This window comes from Nycticebus coucang, chromosome 1 (assembly GCF_027406575.1).
Source record: "Nycticebus coucang isolate mNycCou1 chromosome 1, mNycCou1.pri, whole genome shotgun sequence".
NCBI classification, from domain to species: domain Eukaryota; kingdom Metazoa; phylum Chordata; class Mammalia; order Primates; family Lorisidae; genus Nycticebus; species Nycticebus coucang.
This window is the reverse complement of record NC_069780.1, coordinates 5,814,939-5,832,278: the sequence shown is the minus strand read 5'-3', so window position 1 is coordinate 5,832,278 and position 17,340 is coordinate 5,814,939. Positions and strand designations below refer to the sequence as shown.

At 46.2% G+C, this 17,340-nt stretch overlaps 1 protein-coding gene across 3 annotated transcripts in view; it reads left to right on the top strand.

The window, feature by feature from the left end:
- CDKL2 (cyclin dependent kinase like 2) overlaps positions 1 to 5,291 on the top strand; it is a 47,437-nt gene extending 42,146 nt beyond the window's left edge. For all 3 annotated transcript variants that reach the window (XM_053584843.1, XM_053584769.1, XM_053584685.1), the window contains one exon: positions 2,085 to 5,291. The gene's annotated coding sequence lies outside the window, so the exon portion shown is untranslated. The remainder of the gene's footprint in view (positions 1 to 2,084) is intronic.
- The last annotated feature ends 12,049 nt before the right edge of the window (positions 5,292 to 17,340 follow it).

Here is a 17,340-nt window from a genome sequence, read left to right as displayed (position 1 = left end):
ATATAATAATGTGAATTCAGGGTGGCAAGTGCCCAAGAAGGTTGCATATTTATTGCTCTCATCAGTAATTTGTCGTGTGGGCTTATAAAGCAAGATAGATGGAATGATTACAGTCGCGCCTCACTTGGCATTCTGAGAAAGGACTCTGTAGGCAGTTTCATCATTGTGCAGACGTCCTGGTGTACGGACATGAAACTGCATGGCGTGGCCTGCTATACACCCAGGCTGCGTGGGGCACAGTGTGCTCCAGCTACACACCTGCACCGCTGCTGTCCTAAATACAGCAGGCGGCTGTAACACAATGGGAATTATCTGTGTCTCTAAACATATCTAGAGGTAGAAAAGGTAAGGCATTGTGCTAAGTAGCATCATAACAGCTATGATGCTACCAGGCCACAGAAATGTCCCTCTTTAATAATCTACTGAGCTCACTGTTGAATATGCTATCCGCCATCAACCAAACTGTCATTATATGGTACATAACTGTACTTGGTAATCTCTCCCCCATAAAAGGGGATTAGTGTTACACCAAATAATTGCCTTCCTTTTATTTATTTATTTATTGAGAGAGTCTCACTGTGTCGCCCTCTGGCGTCACAGCTCACAGCAACCTCAAACTCTTGGGCTCAAGTGATTCTCTTGCCTCAGCCTCCCAAGTAGCTGGGACTACAGGCGCCCACCACAACGCCCGGCTATTTGTTGTTGTTGTTGCAGTTGTCATTGCTGTTTTAGCTGGCCCAGGCTGGGTTCGAACCTGCCAGCCTTAGTGTATGCGGCTGGTGCCCGACCTACTGAGCTATGGGTGCTGCCTTTTGCCTTCCTTCTAAATGTAACTTTTTGGTATTAAAAAAAATCAAAACAAAAAATCTGACTTTTTTGAGAGAGAATTTGCTATTTGTTCAAGCTAGTCATTTGATGTTTAATATCTCATTAACTATTTAAAATATGATGGTAATAGAGTCCCACATTATCCTAAGTGTACTATTGAAATTAACCTTATAAAGCTTTTTTTTTTTTTTTTTTTTTTGAGGCAGAGTTTCACTATGTCACACTCAGTAGAGTGCCATGGCATCACAGCTCACAGAAACCTCAAACTCTTGGGCTTAAGCAATTCTCTTGCCTCAGCCTCCCAAGTAGTTGGGACTACAGGCGCCTGCCACAACGCCCAGTTATTTTTGGTTGCAGTTGCCATTGTTGTTTAGCAGGCCTGGGGCCAGGCTCGAACCTGCCAGCCTTGGTGTATGTGGCCAGCGCCCAACTTTATAAAGCATTTTGAGCATCGTAGCATCAAAGATGAATGTGCTAGGTGGGCAGCACCTATGGCTCAGCAGGTAGGGCACTGGCCCCATATACCGAGGTTGGCGGGTTCAAACCCGGCCCCGGCAAACTGCAACAAAAAAATAGCCGGGCGTTGTGGTAGGCGCCTGTAGTCCCAGCTACTCGGGAGGCTGAGGCAAGAGAATCGCCTAAGCCCAAGAGCTGGAGGTTGCTGTGAGCTATGATGCCATCACACTCTACCAAGGGCAACAAAGTGAAACTCTGTCTCAACAACAACAACAAAAAAGACAAACATGCTGCAAAGCAAACAAAGTTTGTGCTTTAACTTTTCATGGGCACAGGTACTTCCAAGGCCCTGGAGAGGCCATCCGACGTGTGAGTTCATTCATGTGAACTACGAACAGCTAATGCATACCAACTGTTTACAGTGAAGGCTCTACAAAACATGGCTCAGTTTTGTCAAAATTAGTCATTATCATAAAAGGAGGGGGTGCGCTGCACACGAGAATTTCATCCTAAAGCACGCCTTTAAAATCTCATTTCTGATACATGGAACTAGGTCGTCTTAGACTACATAGTATCCACTGATATTATCAGTATGTACAAGGTGAGAAAGCAAGTGGAATAGAAATGAATTTTTGTGGGCGGTGCCTGTGGCTCAAGGAGTAGGGCGCTGGTCCCTTATGCCAGAGGTGGTGGGTTCAAACCCAACCCCGGCCAATAACCAAAAAAAGGAAAAAAAAGAAATGAATTTTTGTAAGTATTTTATTTAAAATACTTGGTGGTATGTTCTCTTACACTTTCAGCTGCTGCTTTAGCATCTGAGATGACATCCTCTTGCAACAAGAATGCTGCCATCCTAGGAAGAGAGACTCACAGTTTTGATTGTTTCCTTTTGAACTACCTGCATTTTCTGAGAAAGGCCTTTCAGAAGAAGGAAAGACAAAGACATCAGATGTGAACATTGAACAAGTGTCCCTCCCCAGCTGTGATCCTGTACCTTTCACGTCCACTGATGCTATTTCAAGATATACCCAGTGAAAGAATAGTGTGATAGTTCTTGCTACATGAATGTGTATTTACCGTTAGTAGATTGTATTTTAATGTTAAAGATTAAAAGTATGTAAAAAAGAGAGAGAGAAACATTATAAAAGGTCATGTATTTATGCATTGAACTTTGTGTCTTATCTGTATAAATGTGTACATTTATTTAGGAGTGGGTTTGGTGGGGGTAGGTGATAAAAACGAGAGTCAGTTGAAGCAATTGAAAAATACTAGGATCAGCAAGAGCAAATGTTTCCTTTACCCTGACTTAACTATAAAAACATCCTTAACAATCTTACTTGTTCCTGGGCATTAAGGGATATGTACCTGCTGTGTGTGGACAGATGTGTATCTCTGGTGTCTGATCAGTGTATTGCGGCTCTGGCCTCTCTGCTGACCCTGAGAATCTCCCTAACCCAAGGCCAGCAGGACAGTGTTTTGTTTCTACTGACTTAGTACAGCTCTGCACTGGACAGTTTTCTGTGTTGTTAAGATTCTGGTGCTAATAATGCAATTGGAGCGAGAGTGGAGAAGGAGATTTTGTAGATACATTGTGGAGTTGAGATGCCTCTTTGAAGGATCTTACCAACAAATCTTGATGTCATCACTTGTAAGTAAATTTTCATTGAAAAAAGAGGGATCCATACAAGATTAGGGATGAGAATCAGGGGTCAGCTAATAATCAGAACTGATGACTCTTCTGTGGTTCCAATTGTTAGTGAACCTCCCAGCTGAGGAGGCTTTGGGGAGGAATGTCCGTATAGTCGGGCACTCCCTCCTGTCCACTGGTAGTTTGAGTTACACAAAACCCAGAGAAATTCCTGGGTTACCTCAAACACTTAGGGCTTCCCCAAAACTTTTCACTAAGGTGCAAAGTCATTTCCCGACATTCCACACATCTTTTCTAATGCACGGTCCGAGACGTTTTAGGTGGGTGGGTCAACCAGTTCGGCTCCAGCCTCTTGGAGTCTGGGTTTCAGCCATCCTCTGCCCTTATTGTTTTAGGGAATGGTTGTTAAGGGGACTAGAATTTGGGGGCAGGGGGGGTTTGCCTTAATACCAATAGCATGTCATTTTTTCCCCCAAAGCCATTGACTAGAACTTAGCCCAAGAATTTAACTAGAACTTTTCTTTATTACTCTGAAGAACTTAATATTGAAATTTTGACCATAGACACTTGGGCCTCAAAAGAGCAGGGCATTCAGAAGGACGCAAATAAGAGTCTTCATGTAAAAGTCCACAGGTGTTAGTTAAATTAAAATCTGGTCTTGGTTTAAAAGCTCTATCTTTAACTCTGGCCAGGTATTTTACCAGATTAGTATGGCTGACATGCTAAAAAAATGAGTGAATTGGCATGAATAGACTTCACATTAAAATGTTATTGTTTTATTTTTACTTTAAAGAATCTTGCCAATAGACTTTTGAGTGTGGAAAGCAAAAGCAGATAATAGTTACATGGCTCTCTGGCTTACGTCAATGCTCTCTTTATGTAAAGATCAGTGTGCAAATATCAGTTCAATGTTTGAGGCTCTAGGATCAATTATCTTCTCATTTTTACACTTGTTTTTGGTATCTTTTGCCTATTAAAACACCTTGTGAACTGTAGAATTAAGGAACTAAAAATCATTTACTAGTAGCTCAAGTTGAGACTTAAATATCATATCTGTTTAGAACCTGGGCAGAACCACCAGAAAAAGATTTTTCAAACTGGGGCTGAAGATACTGAACCAAAAATATTCCTTTCTTTGGTTTAAGGTTCATCTGTCTTTACAAGGATCTGACTTAGTCACATACTAATAGGGATATATGTATGTATCAGTGGGTGGCAATGGCTTTCTGTGTGTATATGTATGTTTTAAAATGAATAAATATTATCTTACCCACCTCCATAGACGCTTTTAATTTAGAGACTATAAATAATGGATACACCGCTACATGGTATTTAACAAATAAGTTTGAAGTAATCTGTTAATCTTTTGGGGGGAAAACTTTTGATATAGGGGCAGCAATTAATTTTCTTGTGTAGCTGCTGATACAAGCAGTAAGGTCATGAAATAGCATGTCTCATAAAGACTAACTGGTGAGGGTCGGGGCAGACCTAGGCTTGCCGGGCACCTGGTTCCCTGACCGAGAATCCCATGCCTGCTGCGAGTGTCTGAATTCACATGGGAACATAGAACGTGCCTTTGCTCATGTGACTTATCTCAGTTGTGCTTCCAAGTAAGGCTGGATCTGCACTGAGCCAGGCAGACTAGACTCTTATCCTCAGCCCTCCTGGGTGTGACAGGTAGTGGCAGGGAATCAGAGCAGCACTGGAGCCCGGCACCTGGGGCTTCAGGCTCCTCTTAGTGAGCTGGACTAAGTGGATTTTTTCTCTGTTGTTTTGCATCAAGCGTTTTTGCATTAAAAGTGGGTGCTTAACACTCTATGTGAATAAAAAGTTACATTCTCACGTCATTTTCTAAAGCGTCTTATTCTTTCTCTTGATGGCATCCTACGTGAAGTAACTTGAAAATGTGATTAACATACTGCTTGTTTCTTACCATTCCCTTCTTTGAAGCATCTTGCCACAAATCTCGATGTCATCACTTGTAAGTAACGTGACTGAGAACTTTATAGACGTGTGAATATCTGAGGTTGAATGTATTATGCACTGAGATATTTTCTTTGAAACCAAAATCTTTCTACAAAATGTCATTTTCCTTTGTTTTCAGTGAGAATTTATTTTTGCCCATGATATGCCCATTTAATTCCTTTATTTTCTACTTTGGCATGCAGGGTCATCTCCTTTAGGAGTGAGGAACGTTCTGATAAAATGAAAATTACCTCTTTCATGTTTACATGGATGGAGCTGGAACATATTCTTCTTAGTAAAGTATCTCAAGAATGGAAGAAAAAGTATCCAATGTACTCAGCCCTACTATGAAACTAACTTAGGGCTTTCACATGAAAGCTATAACCCAGTTATAACCTAAGAATAGGGGGAAGAGGGAAAGGGAGGGGAGGGAGGGGGCAGTTGGGTAGAGGGAGGGGGATTGGTGGGATTACACCTGTGGTGCATCTTACAAGGATATATGTGAAACTTAGTAAATGTAGAATGTAAATATCTTGGCACAATAATTAAGAGAATGCCAGGAAGGCTATGTTAACCATTGTGATAATAGTGTGTCAAACGGTCTATGAAACTAGTGTATGATGCCCCATGATCATATCAATGTACACAGCTATGATTTAATAAAAAAAAAATTTTAGAAAATATTGTCAGCTAACATGAATTCATAGAAGAAAAGATCAGGGAGCTGGGCACAGTGGCTTACACCTGAGGCGGATGGATTGCCTGAGCTCACAGGTTTGAGACCACCCTGAGCCAGAGCGAGACCTTGTCTCTAAAAATAGCCAGGCGTTATGGTGAGCTTGGGAGGCTGAGGCAAGAGAATTGCTTAAGCCCAAGAGTTTGAGGTTGCTGAGCTATGATGCTACAGCACTCTACCAAGGGTGAGGACAACAAAGTGAGACTCTGTCTCAAAAAAAAAAGAAGAAAGGATCAGGAAAATGGACATAACATATCTCAATTCAGCATGTTTTCCTGTCCCTAGACTAGGATGGGATCTCGTGTCAGTCAAGAGAACAGGATTTTATGTCGGTTCATTTGCACTCAGCTTCCCACCCACACTAATCTTGCTGTCAGAATTTGACCTACCCCTTGACCCAGTAACAACAGCATTTCAGTTGGTTGCTTCCCTTCTGCACCTGCACTTAACTATCTTCCTTGGATACTTGTCTCCCAACTTTTTTTTTTTTTTAAGTAGAAAAGTCATTTATTTATTAAAAGGTGTTTAGTTGCTCCTAGACCCTCCAGAAGACTCAGGGCCAGATTCTGGAGGCACAAAGGCAAGAACAACACTCAGTGTTCACTGCCCACTAAATGCTCAGTGTCTCTAAGGATAGGAAACTGAAGGCATTCCCGGGGGTGGGAGGCAAGTCTGGAGGGCCCCTAGGAATGTGGGTGGGTGGGAGGTAACCTATGTAATCAATGACCAATAGAAAAGGGCAATAATGCCTGGAGGTGCAGAGAGGCCAATGAAAGACTTGTAACCAATTTCAAACAGAGAGAAAGAGGGTGTTTATACCTATCTTTGCTCCGTGTTGTCTGACACCGTGACTTCTATGTGACCATGGTGATAGTAAACCTCTGAAGCAGGAAAGTTATTCATATTTTATAGGTCAGGTAACAGGCTTAGAAATTTTAATGAATTTACTCAGTGTCACTCAATAAATGATAGAACTATGAGTGTTGAAATAAATATATGGTCACAATTCATTAGATTTAGAATTAATCAAAATTTTGTTTGCATAATATAAACTTTGGGAGCATAGAGTCTTAGAGGTACATGCTTCATCATTCACTTCCAGAGAAGACAAGGGGTTCCCAGCTGTTAAACAAAACTTCACTTTACCCTCACTGAGCTTCATTTAGATACTGTTCTCTGAATCAATCACCATAGCCCCACGAATGATGGGCACTTTACTGGCTGGGCCTGGGGCCTTTGTTAGATTCCCATGCCGGAGGTAATAAAGGCAGCAAAGGGAAGTGGGATTATGCTGATTACTCAGGCCAGTGGCATCCTGGCAGGGAACCAGAAGGCTCCACAAAGCACTTGGAGAAACCATCACCTTGCTCACCAGAAACAGATGTTTTGCAACTGCTAAAGGTATGCTTCATTCTAGATTTTGATCGATCCTGCCAATTGTCCCCTAAAAAGCCTGTGCCAATTTCTGAATTCTCACCAAATCTATTTTCTCAAATACTGTTAAAATCTCCATTTTGGATGGTTTGATGAGTGACAATTATCTTGCATTGTTTTATACTTTCTTGATTACTACTTAGGTTACACATTCATTTTTTTTAATTTTTAATTTTTTTGTTTTGCTATTTGAATTCTTTCTGTGAATTAAAGATATTTAGGTCGTAAAAAAAAAAAAAAAGATAAAGCAGATTTTAGCTTGGAATTTGGAGATTGTTTTTGGCCGGGGCTGGGTTTGAACCCACCACCTCTGGCATATGGGGCCAGCACCCTACTCCTTTGAGCCACAGGTGCTGCCCAGGAATTTGGAGATTGTTATTTGTAGATGTTTTCTTCTACCCAGGAAAACAAAGGCAAACACCCAATTCAGTTAATATGGTTTGGGCCAAAAAATATATATTGTAGATCAAAACTTACTTTTGGGAAATGCAACCCAGCCAGAAGAATGTATTTTAAAATTACATTCGTCTTAAGGGAGGTGATCAGGTGCCCTCTTTCATACTGGATCTTGGGAGGAAACAGGCCAAGCAGAGGTGAGGACTTGTCCCTTCTGGGTGGCAGGATGAGGGAGAAGCCAGTCTGCCCGGATGGCCAGGAACTGTGGCAGGAGAGCCGGGAGCTCTGGGGTCGCCGCAGTCGGCCTCACACCCGAGCCGCTGGGATGACACCCAAGGCCTTTGGCTCCGGCCACGAGCGGGCTGCCCGGTGCTGCCCAGCCGTGAAGGAGGCCACGGCAGTAAAGCCCCGCTCGCCATATCCATCTCCCGAGGGGAAATGCTCACATCTGTGATGAATTTTATCCGAGGAGTATGATCTGTTCCTTTTTGTCCACGCGTTCCCGTTTTCGCCCGCACGGTATTCCGGGAGCGCTCAACCCGCTGCAACCTCCTCCGCGTGCAATTGTCCGACGGCGGCGGCGCGGCTCCCCCTGGTGGGCGTCGCGAGTCACACACGCGGCGGGGCGGGAGCGGGCCGGGCGCCGCCGCGCATGCTCGGTGACTCGGACCCGGCTCCCTCTGGTCGGCAGGTGGCGGCGACTCAGAGGTCACGGTGACTCAGAGGTCACCGGGCTGACAGCCAGGAGCTATGGACTCTGCTGACAGTCCTGAGTAAACGAAAAGGAAGTTGGAGAGTTATGAAAGTAAATGTGCTTCATGAGATGAAATGTGGGCAGATGGGTAACGGCAGAGTGGCGGAAGTCTGATAAGGCCATTTCCAGCACCAGTCCAACTGGAAACATAGTTTTCAAGTCTGATATGTACGTAAGTAGCAACACGTAAGTCGATCCTCACAGCGAATGGAAATGTGAACATTAGTCTGCGCTGGCTGCACTGGCTTGGTTTCTTGATTATATTGGAATCAGCCTGGTGCATCCCCAGACACGTTTCCCACCTTGACAGCGATCAGCGAATCAGCTGATCAGTCCCTGAAATTCTTAATTTGAAAATGTGCAGGGTGGTATGTTCTACAGGGGAAATAAATCATCTATTTCGTGTCTAGAATTTAAGCCCTAATATACTTATTGCTTAATGTCTTGATTTTAAAAAATCACCCAAGAAAAATGAAGGACTGTGGAAAAGGAGAAATATGTTGCCTATATGGAAACAGAAGAATTTTAAAACACATTTTGAGCAAATTTTTATTTCAATGACAGTATGACATCTACCTCTATCCTGAGTGAAGCAGATGTGTGTCTAATCCTTCAATTGAAGGAAATCACGAAGGCTATTTCTAAAGAAGTTAAAACATGTATTATGTGCAGAACATGTAAGAAGCCTTTTATATAGAGCATAAACCAGGAAGTAAATAAATTTTGTTGGTAGAAAATGAGTTTCTCCGTGCCTGTTGAACTAATATTTGAGAAATGACAGTTTGTAGAGCCATCTCAGATCATTAGTCTTCCCAGGAAACCTATGTGTCTTGACACGGCCTTAGAGGAGGGATTTTATAAAGAGGATTAGACTCAGATTTAAAAGAAAGGATGATAGGTTCTACTAATAAAAGTCTAAAAATTATGTTACAGAATCGAATGGGCAGTTATATCAGAGAGTTCTCTGTCTCTAGTTGCCATTCCAACCCAACCTTCAACAAACTACTGAAAGAGAAATTGCATCTGCAGTGGAACAGAGAATTCACTTTAATGCAGATTCATTTTATAATTTTGGAATGGAGATTGAAAGCAGGGAGTAGTGGCCAGGGGGTGTGTGTGTACCTTATCTTCTGTCAACAGGTCTTTTTCTCTGGGTGGAGATTTTTAAGTCTTAAAACTTCCTCTGATATGCGTGAATTGATTGGAAGGCAAATAGGGTTAAGTATCAGGAGGTTTAACGTTCATTTATAGCAGAACCTCTGTAAGTTAACCCCCAAGGGACTATAACAAACTGGTCAACATACAGAGGTGGTCAACAGAAGGAACTTCCATTGAGTACAGGTGATGAATGGCCACTCTATGAAAATGAGGTCAACTTAAGGAAGGGGGTCAGTGTAGGGAGGTGATCAGTTATGGAGCTTCCATTGTATTTGGGGTCTGCAGGGCCATGTCAGTACATTGAGACAGGTTAGGAGGCTGAGCACAGTGGCTCACAGCTGTAATCATAGCACTCTGGGAGGCCAAGGTGGGTGGATTGCTTGAGCTCAGGAGTTTGAGACCAGCCTGAGCAAAAACAAGATCCCCATCTCTACTAAAGAAAAAAGAAAAGAGAGAAAGAAAGAAAAGAAAGAAAGGAAAGAACTAAACTAGCTGGGTGTTGTGATAGGTGCCTCTAGTCCCAGCAACTTGGGAGGCTGAGGCAGGAGGATCACTTCAGCCCAAGAGTTTGAGATTGCTATGAGCTATTATGCCATGGCACTGTATTCAGGGGTGACAGAGTGAGGCTCTGTCTCAAGAAAAAAAAGAAAAAGAGTAATACATCAACTAGACATTTTGGAGGCATTTCCAGACTCAGGTCTAATCAGAGGAATTAGCATTTAAAAGAAAGTCACTCTTTCCCCCACATCCCACCCTTCTAATCTGACACTTCCAATCTCACAAGTTCTGTGCACTAGTCCCTGAGGCTTTGTGTGTGGGGGAGAGAGTGTCCTGTGTCAGCTGTTGTATAAATTTATTTTTTAGCTGTAAGAAAAGGCCACAAAGCACACAAGAAGTGATACCTATGACAAGAAAGAAACCAAATATTAATAACAGCTTTTGTGACCATGAACCTCCAGAATTAAGCCAAGAAGAAAACCTTTAAGAGAAATGGTTTCTTTATGCATTTCCTGCAGGTCTTGAATTATGTTGCCAGGATTATCTGGAAAATATGCACAACAATCGCTTTTAGTGATGGCAAAGTTTACCTGGTGCAGCAGTGAGGATATCTAACGCCACACAATTTTGCAAAGCAACCTTATACATGAGAGACATATTAGAGTTTATTAAAAGAAATACCTTGGAAGCTACCATTGTGGGCTCTGTATGTCAGACTACATCTTCAATGCCTAAAGATGGTACAGAGATTGAAGGTAAATGATCCTGACCATGGAAAACAGCTCTCGTCCATCCATTATTATCCATCTGTGGGAGATTAGCAGGTTTACCAAAGGACTTTGTCCCATGTGCTTGGACCTACGGAAAACCTAAAATATGGCCTCCTAGCCATCCTGATGGTTACCAAGGCCAGAGGTCAGGTCCACGTAACCATTTGCTGCTGCACACCAACTTGAGCCAGGTGGTCAAGGGCAATCTGCAGCCAACCAGCCTGTGGCCCCCAGGATTATAGTATCTTGGCATTGCTCCGGGGGAGTCCAGCCCAGCAGCACAGCCAGGACATGACTCATGGAGTGATTTTGTTTCTCCCAACACAGGGGTGCCAATTGACTTAAATGCCTTGAAATTGGGGTCAGCCAGATGAAACCATCCCGAATTTGAAGAACACTCTCCTGACAGTGAGACTTGTAGGATCTTATGCCCAGACCATTATTTGAGGATCTAGTTCTCATGCAGCATTTGTTGGAAATGACTTTCCATGTGGGGAACGGTCTTGTTAATAGGCTAACTGATTACATCGTCCCTGTCACATCAGCTGTTTTCCTTCCTTGTTGCAGAGCTTTAATGGATGTTGTCAACGCCTCCAGTCATTTCCCTGCACCGGGGATGCCCACGGAGGCACCCCAGGGATATTGGGGAAAGATGACAAGCCGCACCCCCAGCAGGCAGCCGTCTGTAAGCTGTTGGCTCAGTCCTGAGCCTCAGGTAGGGAGAGTTCCATTTCTCCTTCTGAGGGCGGAGCAGCAGCAGGAACAGGAGAATGCGGAGCAGAAGTGTTAGGAGGGGCTCGTGGGACAGGTCTTCCTCACACAGGATGAGCGTGGTGATTTTGTCTCTGTCAGCTAGGACATGGACAGCCCGAGGACTCTGGGCAGGAGCTGCACGTCGCACATGTTGCCAAAGGTCGCAGGCTGGCAATGAACCATGTCAGATAGCAACAGACTACCCTGTCAAAGGGGCTGCTCTCTGCTGGTGACATGTGGAGAGTTTGGCCCAGACTTCAGCAGGATCCAGGGAGACCACTACAGGTGGCCAGGCAATTTCTCACTTTCTGGCAAGAAATACCCTGTTCAACCTGGGTAAGTCACCAGCCTAACTTCCATTCAAGTGTCCCTTCCCCTAGCTCAGATCTGGGGAGTCCTAAATAGCATTTGCCCTTGGCCTTTTGTCAGATCTTGCAAGACTGCGCCTGGTTGGACTTGTTTTTCTCACCTCTGTAAATTCACTATTGGATGGTTGGGCTTTCTCTGTAACTATGGTTAATGGGTCCTCCTTGACTGTGGTCCTGAGTCGTTGATAAGCTGCCAGTCCCATATTTGTTTCATCCAAATTAAGGTTCTTAATGGCTTGAGACAAAACCTTCACCCACCCATGCAAAGTATTGAATTGTGAAAGCACTCACAGTTTTGTTTCTAAAATACCATCATTTCTTTTAGTCCACCCTGCCATCCAGGGATTATAGTGCAAATGAAATCTCCAATCTATGTCCCTCTCATGTGCCCAGTCTTGGAATTACAGTGAAGTGTGTGCCTCGGTCACTATCAATGCATCGAGAGACACTGAGTTGTTCCAAGCCCCTCATGGTGGCTGTTTGGTTTGCAAGGGAAGGCCTGCAACAGTCCCGTAGCAGAACCCACACTTGGGCATGTACCTTTGTCCCGAGCTTACTGGCAGGGTCCAGTATAGTCTGATCTGCCAGCCTCTCACAGGGGCTGCTGTCCTCTGTACATGTCCCTGTGTGCACAGGATGTGCGGGGGCACAGGTGGGAGCCCAGGAGCCTGCTAAGGAATCTTACTGCTGCCATTAGGTCCACACAGCAGAGGAGCTGTCCCGGACCCTCCAGGCTTGTGGTCACATCTAAAGACCTTGGTATCTCAGAAGGGAGAAGTTGAAGGCTCGTGCCTAAGTATTTGAGTCCTTTAAATGCTCTCTCTTGTTCTTACCCTAGCCCCAGTGGGTCCCTTCTTTACTAGCTGGATGGAGGATGCAAACATTCAGCCAGTGTCCCAGAGACCTAGGAAAAACGTAACAGTGCTTTTGGCACAGAAAATCAACATAGTCCTTTTCTGTAATAAGGTGCATCTTACCCGACCAACAGACCCCCCGGAACTTTATAGCGGGTCCTGAGCCCTGAATCTTTTGTGCGTTAATGGCTCATCCTCTGAAGGGTGCACAAGGTATTGAGGTGTGGCTGTGGCAATGACAAGTCTTCGAGGCTAGCACGGTGTCAGCAGAGTGAGGAAGCTGTTTAGCAGCAGTTGCTGGTGGACATGCAGTTGGGCCTCTAGCAGTCGTGCTGTGACAGCTGGGGCAACACTTGGAATGTCCACTGTTGGCTATTCCTAGTAAAAGCAATCGGTCGTGTGAGTCAGGGTGCAAAGGATGGTAGAGAAGGCATTGGCCAGTCTCATACAGCATGGCAAGTGCCTCCCCTTCGTCCTGTTTTTTCTGTCACCGGATTATACTGGGGCACAGCAGTGTGTGTCTGGGAACCACCCTGCTTAGCTCCTGGTAGTTTGCTGTCTGGCACTGGGGGCTGTCAGGACTGCCATGGGACTCTGTGCAGGATGGATGACATTAACTTTGGCCAGTCCCTGTGCAGGGCTGAGATTCTGTCCCACCAGGAGGATGGAGTTGCTTCACACAAGTGCTGCACCCTCGGGAGGAAGGCGTGTGGCTCCCGGTTTCGCTTCCACTCGGACGGCAGCCTTCGCCGGCAAACTCACAGGCGGGAGTCCCCACAGATGTTTGCAATGTGTGTTTTAACAGGGTGCCCTTACCCAAGGCATGTTCTGGAAGAGGTTAAATAAAGACAGTGCAGTGGGGGGAGAGGGGGACTCCGCCCAGCACCAAGAAGGAGAGGCATCTGTGTCACTTGGAGTGTTTGCCCCATAGCCACCTGTAATTCCTGCTGTTACACCCCAACTCCATCTTGCTGGGGGCTTTCAACACTCCCCCTTTAAGACAGGAAGCTCAGCTGAAAGAGTTCAGTAAGAACTGCGAAACCCCATGCCCCCTTGTAAGGACTCCCCTCAGCAGGTGTTGGCGCTTGTCAAATTCGGCTTGCATTAAGGACATCCCCTCCCCTTACTGAAAGCCCCTTATAAAAGGTTTCCACTTCTGCTTCTAGGGGTTGAGAGACTTGGAAGTGTGAGCCCGCTCTCACTCGGCTGATGGATAAAGGGCCCCTGCTTAATTTGGACTCAGTGTGCTGGCGTTTGTCTGTTCACTCGCTTTGGGTATAAAACCACTAGGCAGGGCCTCCTGGGGTTTCCACGAACTAAGGTGCACTCTGCGTGAGTCTACTACAGCTAAGGTTCTCTCCGTGTTTTTTGGACTCTAATAAGTAGTGAGCTGCACATGGGCCATGTTGTTCCTGTGTGCAGGCAGCCTTGGCCCCAACCTCGTCCACTAGTCTGGAGAGGAGTCCACCCCGGGAACACAGATTGGGGTTCTTTTTCTTTTGTTGACACAGAGTCTCACTCTGTCACCTTGCATTGAGGGCTGTGGCATCATAGCTCACAGTAATCTCAAACTTTTGGGCTCAAGAAATCCTTCTGCTTCCTGAGTAGCTGAGACTACAGATTCATACTGCAGCTCCTGGCTAGTTTTTCTGTATTTAGTAGAGACGGGTTTCGCTCTTGCTCAGGCTGGTCTCGAACTCCTGAGCTCAGGCGATCCACCCTCCTTGGCCTCCCAGAGTGCTGGGATCACAGGCCTGAGCCACTGCACCCGGCTGAGACGGAGGTTCTTTTACATGGAGTTTCTTCTGCTCCTTTCCCCTCCTCTGTGGGAGACTAGGGTGAGGGCTACACTGTTGATTGTGGGTCAGGCTTTCTCAAAGGCTCAACAGTTCTGCAATGGGGTATTGATTTACTCTCTCTGTGTCCACCCCTGCTGAAATCAGATCACACCACATTTATTTCCTCCTAACCCTAACTGGCCCTTTGACCTTCCTTTCCTCCTGGTCTAGCAAACTCCAGCTCTCCTTCCTCTTTCTCTTTACTGACAGCTGGACCTTCTTACTTCCCTTTTTCTGTCTGAGTTCAGTTTGGCATCTCCGTCTCCCACCAGGGCCTCAAGACCCGAATGACAGGGCCATGCCCGACTCCGGAACACTTTGTAAACAACTTGTTTTCTACCTCACCATGAAAACAGCCTTATCTGATCCTTCAAACCATCGGGCACATATAGTCTGCCACATGCCCAACTCTCTTGAAGTCCTCTGTCCTTCTTTCAAAGACCGCCACAGCAGGCCATGTCCAGGGAAGCCTCCTTCTTTGCCAACCCTCTCTCACGGCTATTGTGACCAGTCTACACCCTAACAGTTCAAAGAAGGATAGTGGTTATACGACTCATTTTTTCAGCTTTATTTCCTGCTATGGAAAAGCTGTCCTACAGGTGTCCAACAGCCACGCCATCCATGTGGCTTAGCTTTCTCTCAGAGCTGTTGACACCTTTTTGTTTCATCCAATAAATCTGTCAAGGGTTGCATTAGCTGGGGTCTTGCTGTCAGCAGGGAAGATGATTATCCTACCCCCACCCCCACCCCACCCCAGAAGCGTCCATGCCCTTGTCTAACTCACTAGCTGGCTCCCGGGAGTTCTAGGTGTTTGCGTCCCAGTCCAGTTTGGCAAAAACAGCCTGGACTTTGCAACTTTCTCCCTGCCATCTACACAAAGTGCAGGCAAAGGATTCTAACTAATTTTCAAATTTATCCTCCTGTCCTGATTCCATGGAATTTAAAATAAAAATTAAACAAAACAAACTTATCTGCCAAACCAGACAGTCCCACAGACATGGAAGTTCTCATATCCCCTTTTATTTATAATTCTTCCCTTAACTTTCCCGCGTCGCCTCAGCTGCTACCTGTGCTGCCCCGGCCCCTTGCGCAGCCCTAACGGCGGGGACGGCACTTTTCCGATCACGGTGAGTTGCACAGCAGAACAAGCATTCCCGACCCCCGGTGTTTGGAGAGGTCCCTGTCCCCACGTGGAGGTCCGCAGGCATCTGCGGTGGCCCAGGACCGGCCCTGCGGGGGTCCGTCCCGTGTCCGCGCTTCGGTCCCCTGGCTCCGGCTCCCCTTCGACTCCATGGAAGGACCATATGCGCCAACCCGGCCCCCAGCGCTGGGGAGCCGAGACACCGTCGGTGAAGTAGACAGACCCGGTCTGCAGGCCCAGGACGGTTTATCAGGGTGCTTTGAGGACGGAAGCGCGGTCCTCGGCAGGTGCGAGACCCCAGGCCTGTGCCCCGCAGCCGAAGAGAGGAGGAGGTGGCAGAGGACGCTGCTGTCACCGGGCACCACACCCAGGGTTGTGTGAGCAGGTGTTTCTACATAAAGAGCAGTTCTTCACCCTGGCAGACACTCTGGAGGCATTTCTGGGACCTGGAGACAGTTGGGCGGATTAGCATTTAAAATAAAGTCACTCTTGTCCTTCCTGCCGCTGCAAGAGCAGCTAGTCCCACTCCCAAGTTCAGGGGAGCTTTGAGGGACTAGCGACTGAACACTCCCCTCCTAACTCAGCAAACCTGCTGGGAATCTCTGTATTTAAAAGGCAAAATTTATCAACCTAAAGGAATGAGACAGTTTTTTTTTTTTAAGTCAGGAAGGTGTGAACTTTTGCTCGTAGGTGGGGGCTGCTTCTCGGGTAGGCCGTGTTCCAGGGTGAGGGCTGGTGCGAGGTTGTCCAGACATGTTTTGAAAAGGCCCTTCGTGGCGGGGATCGCGTGGATGGAGCGGCCGGCGCAGCAGGTGCAGCGAAGGAGCGCTGAGGCTGCGGGGGGCTCCTCATTCCCGTGTCTGCCTTTACCTGAGGTTTACCTACCGCCCAGCCAGGCCTCAAGGGCTACATTTCACAACTGTTAAGTTTTGCATTACAAACGTTCAAATGTTTGGGAGGGAAAGCGCAAAGCCAGGTCGGTGTTGGGCAATCAGGTAGAATACCCGTGAGCACGTGGGGGCGAAGGAGGAGGGTCAGGAAGGAAAGAGAGGCTCAAATACACACATTTATCTGTCTCAAGTTTTGCCCAAAGTTGGTCCTTTTCTCGTACGTCCTTACAGGTATGATTTATTTCAAAATATAGTTTGTCTCTCTCTCTTTTTTTTTTTTTTTTTGTAGAGACAGAGTCTTACTTTATGGCCCTCGGTAGAGTGCCGTGGCATCACACAGCTCACAGCAACCTCCAGCTCCTGGGCTTAGGCGATTCTCCTGCCTCAGCCTCCCGAGTAGCTGGGACGACAGGCGCCCGCCACAACGCCTGGCTTTTTGGTTGCAGTTTAGCCGGGGCTGGGTTTGAACCCGCCACCCTCGGTATATGGGGCCCGCGCCCTGCTCACTGAGCCACAGGTGCCGCCCGTCTCTCTCTCTTTTTAATTTGAGACAGGGTCTTGCTCTGTCTCCTGGTGTAGAGTGCAGTGGCATTAATTATCATAGCTCACTGCAACCTCAAACTCCTGGGCTCAGGGCTCAGGGCTCAGGTGATGCCCCTGCCTTATCCTCTGGAGTAGCTGGGACTACAGGCCTATACCCACCATGTCCAGCTAATTTTTCTGTATTTTGCAGAGACAGGGTCTTGCTCTTATTCAGCCTGGTTGGTCTTGAACTCTTGGCCTCATGCTCTTGTTCAGCTTGGTTGGTCTTGAACTCTTGGCCTCAAGTCATCCTTCCGCCTTGTCCTCCTAA